Source organism: Mustelus asterias, unplaced genomic scaffold (genome assembly GCF_964213995.1).
Source record: "Mustelus asterias unplaced genomic scaffold, sMusAst1.hap1.1 HAP1_SCAFFOLD_2858, whole genome shotgun sequence".
NCBI classification, from domain to species: Eukaryota; Metazoa; Chordata; class Chondrichthyes; order Carcharhiniformes; family Triakidae; genus Mustelus; species Mustelus asterias.
The window spans coordinates 28,440-42,056 of record NW_027592803.1 but is presented as its reverse complement, the minus strand read 5'-3'; positions in this window follow the sequence as shown (position 1 = coordinate 42,056).

The following is a 13,617-nucleotide window of genomic DNA, read 5'->3' as shown; positions in this document are numbered from 1 at the left end:
GGCCTACGCTGCATGCGCCTTTCCAAGTCCAGCCAACGGATCAACCCAACAGCCGAGTACCTACTGCGGTGACTCAAAGGATTCTAGGTCGGGGGCTTCCGCAGACCCCCACCCCCACCCCACACCTCCCCTATGTTCGTCCCCTTTTTGGTTAGTTTTAAGTGAATCCACTGGCGTTTACCAATTCTTGTATGGAGAGAAGTTGATCAATAAATAGCAAGAAATGGCAGCCAGCCCGGTGCCAAAGAACTGGGGGACTCATTTTTGGCTTCAGCAGGTAGTCCCACATTCCAACATCCTCCAGCAACCTTCCCCAAGCTTAACACGTCTCTCTCTGTAACCCTGAACTGCCGTGCAGGCTCCATTGTCTATAATGGGTGAGTCTATACTGCAGGATATAGATAGATCGGTGGGAGACTTGGGCGGAGAGATGGCAGATGGAGTTTAATCGGGACAAATGTGAGGTGATGCATCTTGGAAGGTCTAATACAGATGGGAAATATACATAAATGGCAGAACCCTTAAGCGTATTGATAGGCAAAGGGATCTGGCTGTACAGGTATACAGGCCACTGAAAGTGGCAACGCAGGTGGATAAGGTAGTCAAGAAGGCATACGGCATGCTTGCCTTCATCATCCGGGGCATTGAGTTTAAAAATTGGCAAGTCGTGTTGCAGCTTTATAGAACCTTAGTTAGGCTGCACTTGGAATATAGTGTTCAATTCTGGTCGCCACACTACCAGAAAGATATGAATGCTTTGGAGAGGATACAGAAAAGATTAACCAGGATGTTGCCTGGTATGGAGGGCATTAGCTATGAGGAGAGGTTGGAGAAACTTGGTTTGTTCTCACTGAAACGACAGAGGTTGAGGGGCAACCTGATAAAAGTCTACAAGATTATGAGGGGCATGGACAGAGTGGGTAGTAAGAAGCATTTTCCCAGGATGGAAGAGTCAATTACTAGGGGGCATAGATTTAAGATGTGAGCGGCAAGGTTTAAAGGAGATGTACGAGGCAAGTTTTTTAACAGAGGGTGGTGGGTGCCTGGAACTCGCTGCCCGGGGATGTAGTGGAAGCAGATACGGTAGTGACTTTTAAGGGGAACTTGAAAAATACATGAATAGAATGGGAATAGAGGGATATGGTTCCCAGAAGGGTAGGGGGTTTTAGTTCAGTCGGGCAGCATGGTCGGTGCAGGCTTGGAGGGCCGAAGGGCCTGTTCCTGTGCTGTAATTTTCTTTGTTCTTTGGGTGTGGATAAGATGTGTGTCCTACACAGCGATAGGCAGTACTTATGGAGAGGCACGGATTTTGGTAAGATAAACTGCGGTCAGTGATGAGCATAAACTGTCTCAGCTCTTACCCATAGGGTAAATCCAGAGACCCAGGGTTCAAATCCCACCATGGCCAATGGTGTAATTTGAATTTTAATAAACGTTTGGAAATAGAAGTCTTATAGAGGATAAAGATTTGACTCACAAAAGGAAATTTAAGGAAGGTTATTTAAGTAAGGTTAAAATGGCATTGGAGACAGTTCAGAGAAGGTACACACTGCTGATTCCTGTCCTATGAGGAAAGATTGAGAAGTTGGGCCTATACTTATTGGAGTTTAGAAGATTGCGAGGTTTTTTAAAATTTGTGGGACATGGGCATCGCTGGCTGGCCCAGCATTTATTGCCCATCCCTAGTTGCCTTTTAGAAGGTGGTGGTGAGCTGCCTTCCTGAATCGCTGCAGTCCACATGCTGTGAGTTAACCCACAATGCCGTTAGGGAGGGAATTCCCGGATTTTGACCCAGCGACTGTAAAGAAACGGCGATATATTTCCAAGCCAGGATGGTGAGTGGCTTGGATGGGAGCTTGCAGGTAGTGGTGATCCCAGGTATCTGCTGCCCTTATCTTTCTAGATGGAAGTGGTCATGGGTTTGGAAGGTGCTGTCTAAGGATCTTTGGTGAATTGCTGCAGTGCATCTTGTAGATGGTACACACTGCGCTATGAAGCGTCGGTGGTGGAGGGAATGAATGTTTAAAGTTTGAGGTGGTGCCAATCAAGTGGGCTGCTTTGTCCTGGATGGTGTTGAGCTTCTTGAGTGTTATTGGAGTTGCATCTATCCAGGCAAGTGGGGGGGTATTTCATCACACTCCTGACCTTATGATGGAGGGAAAGTCATTGATAAAGCAGCTGAAGATGGTTGGGTCTAGAACACTACCCGAAGGGATTCCTGCAGGAATGTCCTGGAGCTGAGATGACTGACCCTCCACAGCCACAACCACCTTCCTATGTACCAGGTCTGACTCCAACCAGCGGAGTGTTTGCCCCCTGATACCCATTGATTCCAGTTTGCTGATCATATCAAAGCTGCAAGATTCTGTTCACTGTAAAAGAGCTGATTGCAACTCTGGCAAACCCTGCAAAATACCCAATGAGATCACAGAGTGATCACGTGATCGCACTCTTAAAGTGGCTATGTACCAACACAACAACAACGCAAATATATAACATCCCTCCCCCTTTACTTCCAAGGTCCACAACAACAAATAACTATAGTATTTATAAATAGTTATCAAAATATTCAGAATACGGCAGGCAGACAATCCATTATTACACAGTAACAATGTGCAATGCCCTATACAATTGCAATTTGTTTTCTGCAATTGATGAGGTGAGGCCACACTTTGATTTGATTTATTATTGTTCCATGTATTAGTATACAGTAAAAAATATTGTTTTTTGCGCGCTATACAGACCTGGAGCACTGTGTGCAGTTTTGGTGTCCTTATCTGAGGAAGGATGTCCTTGCTATAGAGGAGTACAGCGAAGGTTTACCAGGCTGATTCCTGGGATGGCAGGTCTGTTATATGAGGAGAGACTAAGTCAGTTAGGATCATATTCACTGGAGTTTAGAAGAGTGAGAGGGGATCTCATAGAAACTTATAAACAGGGTTAGACAGGGTAGATTCAGAAAGAATGTTCCCAATGGGAACTTGGGGTCATAGTTTGAGGATAAGGGATAAACCTTTTAGAACTGAGGTGAGGAGAAATTTCTTCACCCAGAGGGTGGTGAATGTGTGGGATTCACTACCACAGAACGTAGTTGGGGTCAAAATGTTGTCTGATTTGAAGAAGAAATTAGATATAGCTCTTGGGGCTAAAGAGATCAAGGGATGGGGAAGGCGGGGAGGGGGGGATCAGGATATTGACTTCAATGATCAGCCATGATCAAAATGAATGGCGGAGCAGGCTCGAAGGGCCGAATGGCCTACTTCTGCTTTTAGTTTCTATGCATTTTTCAATGTAACAGTACAATCAATATGAAAGGTGATCAGGTGGGTGTCTATTCCGCATTGGTTGCCTGTGCACTTCTGGGATTTGGTTGTTTTTGACCTTCGAAGTATTCTCCGGGTTTTCAGAGGATGCCTCTACTCTGGAAGGTCTAATGGCCTCTCTTACAAAAGGAAGACTTGTAGCACTAAGGGATTCTTCCGCTATCTCAGTCTCTGTTGATTGGCCAGAAGTCACAGTGTCAATATCTGGTGGTATGGATAGCAGGTTCATCCAGAGGGTTCTGGCACACATGGTACTGGCACATTGATGCGTGTAGCTAACAACTGCTCTGCCTGTTCTCTCCACACGAGCTCATCTTCAGTTTGTACTGTATAGGAGATGGGGCCCGTTTGAGCCAATACAGTTGCAGGAACCCATTTCTCATTGGTGGTACCGCTACGCACGAAAGCTTGCTCTCTTTGTCCAAACATGTGCCTTTTGGAATTATCTTCTCAAGATTTGTGATTGCTGGTTGTGTTCTACTGTCTTGGCCGCTTCCTGTGGTAAAAGTAGTTCTCAGCTTCCTCCTCAGTAGTAGCAGAGCTGGGGAACTCTAAATGGTTGCCAAGAAACTGTTAAACGAACCTTGGTCCTTGGAGGCTTTCAGTGAGTGCTTCAAGGACTGGACAAACCTTTCAGCTAATCCATTCGTGGATGGTGGGAGGTGTTGATTTGATGTCTTGGATGCCAATCACCTTCAGATAATCGTCAAACGCTTGAGCTGTTAATTATGGCCCACAATCACTCACGATTCATGCTGGTTTTCCAAACCTCGAGCTTTTTGATGGTTTGTTCTGTATTTATTGACCTCATTAGGACAGCATCACACAATGTGGAATGTGCAGCTATGATACTATGAACATGTGCTCTTGTATGGTCCTCTGAAATCAATGTATAGACATTTCCAAGGTATTTTAGGCCACACCCATGGATGCAATGGGGACAATGGTGGCACATTCCTTACCTGCACACATGGATTTGATCAGCAATCAAATCAATTTGATTTAATTTGAGGTCAGCGAGAGCACGTCCTCCACCCCAGAAGCCTTGGACAAACCTGTGTCTGAAGTCACCTTTGCAGATGTCAGAGCAGCCTTCTTGAAAGTCAACACATGGAAAGCCCGGATGGGGTACCCGGACGAGCACTCAGATCCTGCGCGGACCAGCTGGCGGGGGTATTCACAGACACCTTCAACCTCTCTTTACAACAATCTGAGGTCCCTGTCTGCTTCAAGAAAATGACGATCATCCCGGCACCAGAGAAAAGCCAGGAAGTGCTTCAAAAGGCTGGTCATGGCACTAATCAATACCAGCTTCCCGGACTACCTGGATCCATTACAGTTTGCCTACCGCCGCAACAGGTCCACAGCAAACGCCATCTCCCTGGCCCTGCACTCAACCCTGGAACACCTAGATAACAAAGACACCTGTGTCAGACTCCTATTTATTGACTACAGCTCAGCCTTCAACACCATTATTGCTATGAAACTCATCTCCAAACTCTGTGGCCTGGGGCTCGGCTCCTCCCTCTGCGACTGGATCCTGAACTTCCTAACCCACAGACCACAATTAGTAAGGATAGGCAACAACACCTCCTCCACGATCATCCTCAACACTGGTGCCCCCAAGGCTGTGTTCTCAGCCCCGTACCATACTGCATATACACATATGACTGTGTGGCCAAATTATCCTCCAATTCAATTTTCGTGTTTGCTGATAGCAACACTGTGGTGGGTCGGATCTCAAACATTTGATTTGATTTGATTTGTTATTGTCACATGTATCAGCATACAGTGAAAAGTATTGTTTCTTGTGCGTTATACAAAGCATACCGTCAAACAATGACGAGACAGTACAGGAATGAGATACAGATTCTGATTAACTGGTGCGATGACAATAATCTGTCTCTCAATGTTAACAGAATGAAGGAGCTTGTCATCGACTTCAGGAGGCGTAGTGGAGAACATGTCCCTGTCTACATCAATGGGGACATCGTTGAAATGGTTGACAGCTTCAAGTTTCTAGATGTCCAGATCACCAACAACCTGTCCTGGTCCCCCCATGCCGAACTATAGTTAAGAAAGCCCCACCAACGCCTCTGCTTTCTCAGAAGATTAAGGAAATTTGGCATTTCCGCTACGAATCTCACCAACCTTTACCGATGCACCATTGAAAGCATGCTTTCTGGTTGTACCACAGCTTGGTGTGACTCCTGCTCTGCCCAGGACCACAAAAAATTACAAAAGGTCGTGAATGCAGCCCAATCCATCACGCAACGAGCCTCCCACCCACTGACTCTGTCTACACTTCCCGCTGCCTCGGAAAAGCAGCCAGCATTATTAAGGATCACACGCACCCCGGACATTCTCTCTTCTATCGGGAAAAGGACACAAAAGTCTGAGGTCACGTACTAACCGACTCAAGAACCGGTTCTTCTCTGCTGCCATCAGACTTTTGAATGGACCTACCTCACATTAAGTTGATCTTTCTCTACACCCTAGCTATGACTGTAACTTTACATTCTGCACTCTCTCGTTTCCTTCTCTATGAATGGTATGCTTTGTCTGTATAGCGTGCAAGAAACAATACTTTTCACTGTGTACCGATACATGTGACAATAATAAATCAAATCAAAGGCTGGCACGGTCCTCCTTTTTCCTCAGCCTGGGCTATGAATCCTGGACACTAGAAGCTCCTCACAAGTTCTTTCATTCAAACTGTACCTGGGTGTCTTTACTGTAATTGTTCCAATTCTGTCTCAAGTTTGGAGGAATGATTACCCCCATTGTCCACAGTTAACATCCACTCTGTACCGACAACTCGAGTTTTCGGGAAACATGTGGCTTTAGTTCGGCTGTCTTCCCTTTTAATACCATTTCCAGACCCTTCCCCATCATGGGATCATTCCTGGCCTGTGGTTGGACCCGCGCTACAGTCACTGGGATGTGTTCCAAAATGAAAAACAGATGATATTGGAAACACTACTGGGTGATTCTTGACCCGTAGGCAAAGGTAATCATGGCAACACATCAACACTGGCATGACTTATTGATTGTACTTGATCTCGAAGGAATGTGTGGATAATATTAAAGACCATCATTGTGATAAGTGATGGGAAAATCTTTCTGTAACCCAAAAATTACTAAGGGGCGGTGGGCATCCGCAATATAAGAACATAAGAAATAGGAGCAGGAGTAGGCCATCTAGCCCCTCGAGCCTGCCCCGCCATTCAATAAGATCATGGCTGATCTGACGTGGATCAGTACCACTTACCCGCCTGATCCCCATAACCCTTAATTCCCTTACCGATCAGGAATCCATCCATCCGCGCTTTAAACATATTCAGCGAGGTAGCCTCCACCACCTCAGTGGGCAGAGAATTCCAGAGATTCACCACCCTCTGGGAGAAGAAGTTCCTCCTCAACTCTGTCTTAAACCGACCCCCCTTTATTTTGAGGCTGTGTCCTCTAGTTTTAACTTCCTTACTAAGTGGAAAGAATCTCTCCGCCTCCACCCTATCCAGCCCCCGCATTATCTTATAAGTCTCCATAAGATCCCCCCTCATCCTTCTAAACTCCAACGAGTACAAACCCAATCTCCTCAGCCTCTCCTCATAATCCAAACCCCTCATCTCCGGTATCAACCTGGTGAACCTTCTCTGCACTCCCTCCAATGCCAATATATCCTTCCTCATATAAGGGGACCAATACTGCACACAGTATTCCAGCTGCGGCCTCACCAATGCCCTGTACAGGTGCATCAAGACATCCCTGCTTTTATATTCTATCCCCTTCGCAATATAGGCCAACATCCCATTTGCCTTCTTGATCACCTGTTGTACCTGCAGACTGGGCTTTTGCGTCTCATGCACAAGGACCCCCAGGTCCCTTTGCACGGTAGCATGTTTTAATTTGTTTCCATTGAGATAGTAATCCCATTTGTTATTATTTCCTCCAAAGTGTATAACCTCGCATTTCTCAACGTTATACTCCATTTGCCATATCCTCGCCCACTCACTCAGCCTGTCCAAATCTCTCTGCAGATCTTCTCCGTCCTCCACACGATTCACTTTTCCACTTATCTTTGTGTCGTCTGCAAACTTCGTTACCCTACACTCCGTCCCCTCCTCCAGATCATCTATATAAATGGTAAATAGTTGCGGCCCGAGTACCGATCCCTGCGGCACGCCACTAGTTACCTTCCTCCAACCGGAAAAACACCCATTTATTCCGACTCTTTGCTTCCTGTCGGATAGCCAGTCCCCAATCCACTTTAACACACTACCCCCAACTCCGTGTGCCCTAATCTTATTCAGTAGCCTTTTATGGGGCACCTTATCAAACGCCTTTTGGAAATCCAAAAACACCGCATCCACCGGTTCTCCTCCATCAACCGCCCTAGTCACATCTTCATAAAAATCCAACATGTTCGTCAAGCACGACTTTCCCCTCATGAATCCATGCTGCGTCTGATTGATCGAACCATTTCTATCCAGATGCCCTGCTATCTCCTCTTTAATAATGGATTCCAGCATTTTCCCTACTACAGACGTTAAGCTGACCGGCCTATAGTTACCCGCCTTTTGTCTCCTTCCTTTTTTAAACAGCGGCGTAACATTAGCCGTTTTCCAATCAACCGGCACTACCCCAGAATGCAACGAGTTTTGATAAATAATCACTAACGCATCCACTATTACCTCTGACATTTCTTTCAATACCCTGGGATGCATTCCATCTGGACCCGGGGACTTGTCCACCTTCAGTCCCATTAGTCTACCCAGCACTGCCTCTCTGGTTACATTAATTGTATTAAGTATTTCTCCTGCTGCCAACCCTCTATCGTTAATATTTGGCAAACTATTTGTGTCCTCCACCGTGAAGACCGACACAAAAAACTTATTTAAAGACTCAGCCATATCCTCATTTCCCACTATTAACTCCCCCTTCTCGTCCTCCAAGGGTCCAACATTCACTCTAGCCACTCTATTCCTTTTTATATATTTATAAAAACTTTTACTATCATTTTTTATATTAATTGCTAGCCTAGCTTCATAGTCTATCCTTCCTTTCTTTATCGCTTTCTTAGTCTCTCTTTGTTGTTTCTTAAATTTTTCCCAATCACTTGTTTCTCCACTATTTTTGGCCACTCTGTACGCAGCTGTTTTTATTTTAATACTCTCCTTTATTTCCTTCGTTATCCACGGCTGGTTCTCCCTTTTCTTACAATCCTTGTTTTTTGCTGGAATATATTTTTGCTGAGAACTGAAAAGGATCTCCTTAAAAATCCTCCACTGTTCCTCAGCTATCCTACCTGCCAGCCTGCTCTCCCAGTCTACCTTAGCCAATTCATCCCTCATCCTATCATATTTCCCTCTGTTCAAACAGAGGACACTGGTTTGGGACCAAACTTTCTCCTCTTCCATCTGAATCAGAAATTCGACCATATTGTGGTCACTAGACCCAAGAGGGTCCTTCACAATAAGATCCTTAATTCTACCTACCTCGTTACACAATACCAGATCCAAAATAGCTCGTTCCCTCGTCGGTTCCGTAACATGCTGTTCAAGGAAACTATCCCGACAGCATTCTAAGAACTCTTCCTCCATTCCACCCTTACCGACTTGAGTCTGCCAGTCAATGTGCATGTTGAAGTCCCCCATGATTATTGCCGTTCCGTTTTTACACGCATCCCTTATCTGCTTGTTTATAGCCCTCCCCACCTCAACATTATTATTTGGGGGCCTATATACCACAATATGAAGTGACAACCACCGAGGTATTGGCCAAATTTCCAAAGATAATGCTCAGTGCCTTTTTCTCCAATTGGCCCCAGTTTGATTCAGCATTTGTCAAGGTGGAATGTGGCGCCATGTGGAAACTATTGGTCTTTCTTCTCCTGAAGGGAGTATGTGGGACACCATTGCCCCAACTTCACAAGGCGAAGCGTCAAAAGCAAGTCGTAATAGTAACTTGAAGTTAAAATGAACCAATACTTCTGACTTCTGCAGAGCCTCCTTGATTGACTTGTAGGCTTTTCGCACTCTGGTGTCCATTGCCAGGCTTGTTCGATGCAGAATAGGTCATGCAATGGCTTAAGTAGGGTTGCTGGATTGAAAACAAATGCAAAGTATTTTTTCCAAAGTTTATTTATTAGTGTCACAAGTAGGCTTACATTAACACTGCAAAGAAGTTACTGTGAAATTTGCCATAATAATTGACCCTAGGAAAGATCTTAACTGTGTTCCATTGGTTGTGGAGCCTCCATGATAGGCCTTATCTTCTTAGGTACCTTGTATAAACCCTTGCTATCTATCACATGGCCTGAATATTGTATTGATGATTGAAAGAAGTTACACAGACCTTTCCTGACATGAAGACCAGGCGCCTGTGACTTCTAGGTTACACAAGTGTTCCTGTTCGTAGGTACCAGTGATTAGTCTGTCATCAAGGTAACATTGTACTCCATACACACCACTTAAGATCTCATCCACGGACCGTTGGAAAGTGCTGCCGTTATCCCAAAAGGTAATCTCTTATCACAGAAAAGGCCTTTATGTTTTATGGTGTTGAGCAGGTGTTGAGATTCAGCTGGGACATTCATTTGCAGTTAGGCCTGCAATTGATCGATTTTACTGAACTTCTGTCAAACAAAGAAGAAAATAAATTACGGCACAGGAAGGCCCTTCGGCCTCCAAGCCTGCACCGAACTTGCTGCCCGACTGAACTAAAACCCCCTACCCTTCCGGGGACCATATCCCTCTATTCCCATCCTATTCATGTATTTGTCCAGACACCCCTTAAAACTCACTACCGTATCTGTTTCCACTACCTCCCCCCGGCAGCGAGTTCCAAGCACCCACCTCCCTCTGTGTAGAAAACCTGCCCCGTACATCTCCTTTAAACCTTGCCCCTCGCACCTTAAACCTGTGCCCCCCAGTAATTGGCTCTTCCACCCTGGGAAAAAGCTTCTGACTATCCACTCTGTCCTTGCCCCTCATAATCTTGTAGACTTCTATCAGGTCGCCCCCTCAACCTCCGTTGCTCCAGTGAGAACAAACCAAGTTTCTCCAACCCCTCCTCATAGCTAATACCCTCCATACCAGGCAATATCCTGGTAAATCTTTTCTGTACCCTCTCCAAAGCCTCCACACCCTTCTAGTAGTGTGGCGACCAGAATTGAACACTATTCCAAGTGTGGCCTTACTAAGGTTCTATAAAGCTGCAGCATGACTTGCCAATTTTTAAACTCAATGTCCCGGCTGATGAAGGCAAGCATGCTGTTTGCCTTCTGTCCTCCTGCAAGGCCAGGGAACAAATCGTCAATCAAAGGTAACGAGTATTGATCCACACACAACTGGATTGATGGTTGTTTTGAAATCTCCATAAATATATATAATCCCATCCTGCTTCATTACAGGCACAATTGGAGTTGCCCAGTCACTAGTGGTGACAGGTTCTAAGACTCCTGTGTCTACAAGTCTCATTAGTTCAAATTCTACCTCTAGACATATGGCGTAGGTATTGTTCTTGCCTTGAGATTCTTAGGCTATTAGTTTAATTTTGAATTACACCTGAATTCCTTCCATTGAGCCAAGCATATCTTCAAATACACTGCTATATTTTCCAAGATTGGAAAGGGCACCTGGATGTCCTCGGGCTGGCATGGACCAGATGGGCTGAATGGCCTCATTCTGTACTGTAACCTTTCTATGGTTCTATGTTCTGAAGGTGTCTTTGCATCGACCAATCTGTCTGCAATGCCCCAATTTATCATGATCTTCTCCAACCAAGAACAACTGAAGAGAGCTGGGAAATTTCCTCGGACAACACAGAGTGGCTGCTCCACACTCTGTCCACTCAACTCTACCATGGCAATGATGTAACCAATCCGAGCCACAACACCTTCTGTATATGTCCTTAAATCACATCTGCTGGCTTCAGTGGAACATAAGAACTATGAGCAGGAGTAAGCCATCTGACCCCTCGAGCCTGCTCTGCCATTCAATAAGATCATGACTGATCTTTTTGTGGATTCAGCTCCACTTACCTGCCCGCTCACCATAATCCTTAATTCCTTTACTGTTCAATAAATTATCTATCCTTGCCTTAAAAACATTCAATGGGGTAGCCTCAACTACTTCACTGGGCAGGGAATTCCACAGATTCACAACCCTATGGGTGAAGAAGTTCCTCCTCAACTCAGGCCTAAATCTGCTTCCCCTTATTTTGAGGCTATGCCCCCTAGCTCTAGTTTCACCTGCCAGTGGAAACAACTTCCCTGCTTCTATCTTATCTATTCCCTTCATAATCTTGTATGTTTCTATAAGATCTCCCTTCATTCTTCTGAATTCTAATGAGTATAGTCCCAGTCTGCTCAGTCTCTCCTCATAAGCCAACCCTCTCAACTTCAGAATCAACCTAGTGAATCTCCTCTGCACCCCCTCCAGTGCCAGTATATATGCTGCAACTGCTGTTTACAGGTGGTTTCAGGGATTAGAGATAGGGCAGTGCCTGTGTCAACCTTCATTAGAACCTGTGTGATTCACCTTGAACAGATAACACATTCAACTTCAGTTCTTCATCAGACTTCTGGACTGTGGCTTCATTATTTTTATTCTTCTTCTCAACCATATTATAATTTTTTAAAGTTTAATTTGTTTTATTTTTTTTAACTGTGTCCTGGATATTTTTCTGGATATTTGCAGGGAAGCTGGTTTAACTTCAGCATGCTCTTGCCAATTTTGCCACAATTTTTTCATTGGCTGTCTTTGCTCCAGCACTCAGCCTTGTGAATGATCCATATTTGCACAGTGATGACATCCCTGTTTCTGAGTAGACTTTCTCTACCCATTTTATGGATCCTGGTGCCACTCTGAGCCGAGAAGCCTCCTTAGCAGCAAGTTCCATTGGAACGGCTATCTCCAAAGCTGTTTACAGACCAAAATTCTGCAATCTCCGCTGGATAACCCTATTCCTCAGCCCACAAACCAGACGGTCTCTGATCGTATCACCCACAGATTCACCAAATTGACAATGGTCTATGGAGGCACATTAGGATCACAACATAGAAAAAAATACAGCACAAACAGGTCCTTCGGCCCACAAGTTGCACCGGTCATGTCCCTACCTACCTAGGCTTAGATATAGGCTTACCTATAACTCTCAATCCTATTAAGTTCCATGTACTCATCCAGAAATCTCTTAAAAGACCCGATCAAGTTTGCCTCCATCACCACTGATGGCAGGCGATTCCACTCACCCACCACCCTCTGAGTGAAAAACTTACCCCTGACATCTCCTCTGTATCTACTCCCCAGCACCTTAAACCTGTGTCCTCTTGTAGCAGCCATTTCAGCCCTGGGAAAAAGCCTCCGAGAATCCACCCGATCTATGCCTCTCAACATCTTGTACACCTCTATCAGGTCACCTCTCATCCTTCATCTCTCCAAGGAGAAAAGACCGAGCTCCCTCAACCTATCCTCATAAGGCATGCCAACCAATCCAGGCAACATCCTTATAAATCTTCTCTGCACCCTTTCAATCATTTCCACATCCCTCCTATAATGAGGCGACCAGAACTGAGCACAGTACTCCAAGTGGGGTCTGACGAGGGTCTTATAAAGCTGCATCATTATCTCCCGACTCCTAAACTCAATCCCTCGATTGATGAAGGCCAGCACACCATACGCCTTCTTAACCACCTCCTCTACCTGTGAGGCCGATTTAAGAGTCCTATGGACCCAAGGTCCTTCTGATCCTCTACACTGCTAAGAGTCTTACCCTTGATATTATACTCCTTCATCCCATTTGACCTGCCAAAATGGACCACTACACATTTATCCAGGTTGAAGTCCATCTGCCACTTCTCCACCCAGTCTTGCATCCTATTTATGTCACGCTGCAGCTTCTGACATCCCTCCAAACTATTCACAACACCACCAACCTTTGTGTCGTTGGCAAACTTACCAACCCATCCCTCCACTTCCTCATCCAGGTCATTTATGAAAATGACAAATAGCAAGGATCCCAGAACAGATCCCTGGGGCACTCCACTGGTGACCGACCTCCATTCAGAAAAAGACCCATCTACAACCACTCCCTGACTTCTGCAGGCAGGCCAGTTCTGAATCCACAAGGCAACAGCCCCTTGGATCCCATGCCCTCTCACTTTCTCGAGAAGTCTTGCATGGGGGACCTTATCGAACGCCTTGCTGAAGTCCATGTAAACCACATATTGTGCTGTATTTACTCCTTCTAGCTGATTTCTCTTCTGGAATCTAAAACAATGATTAATGGT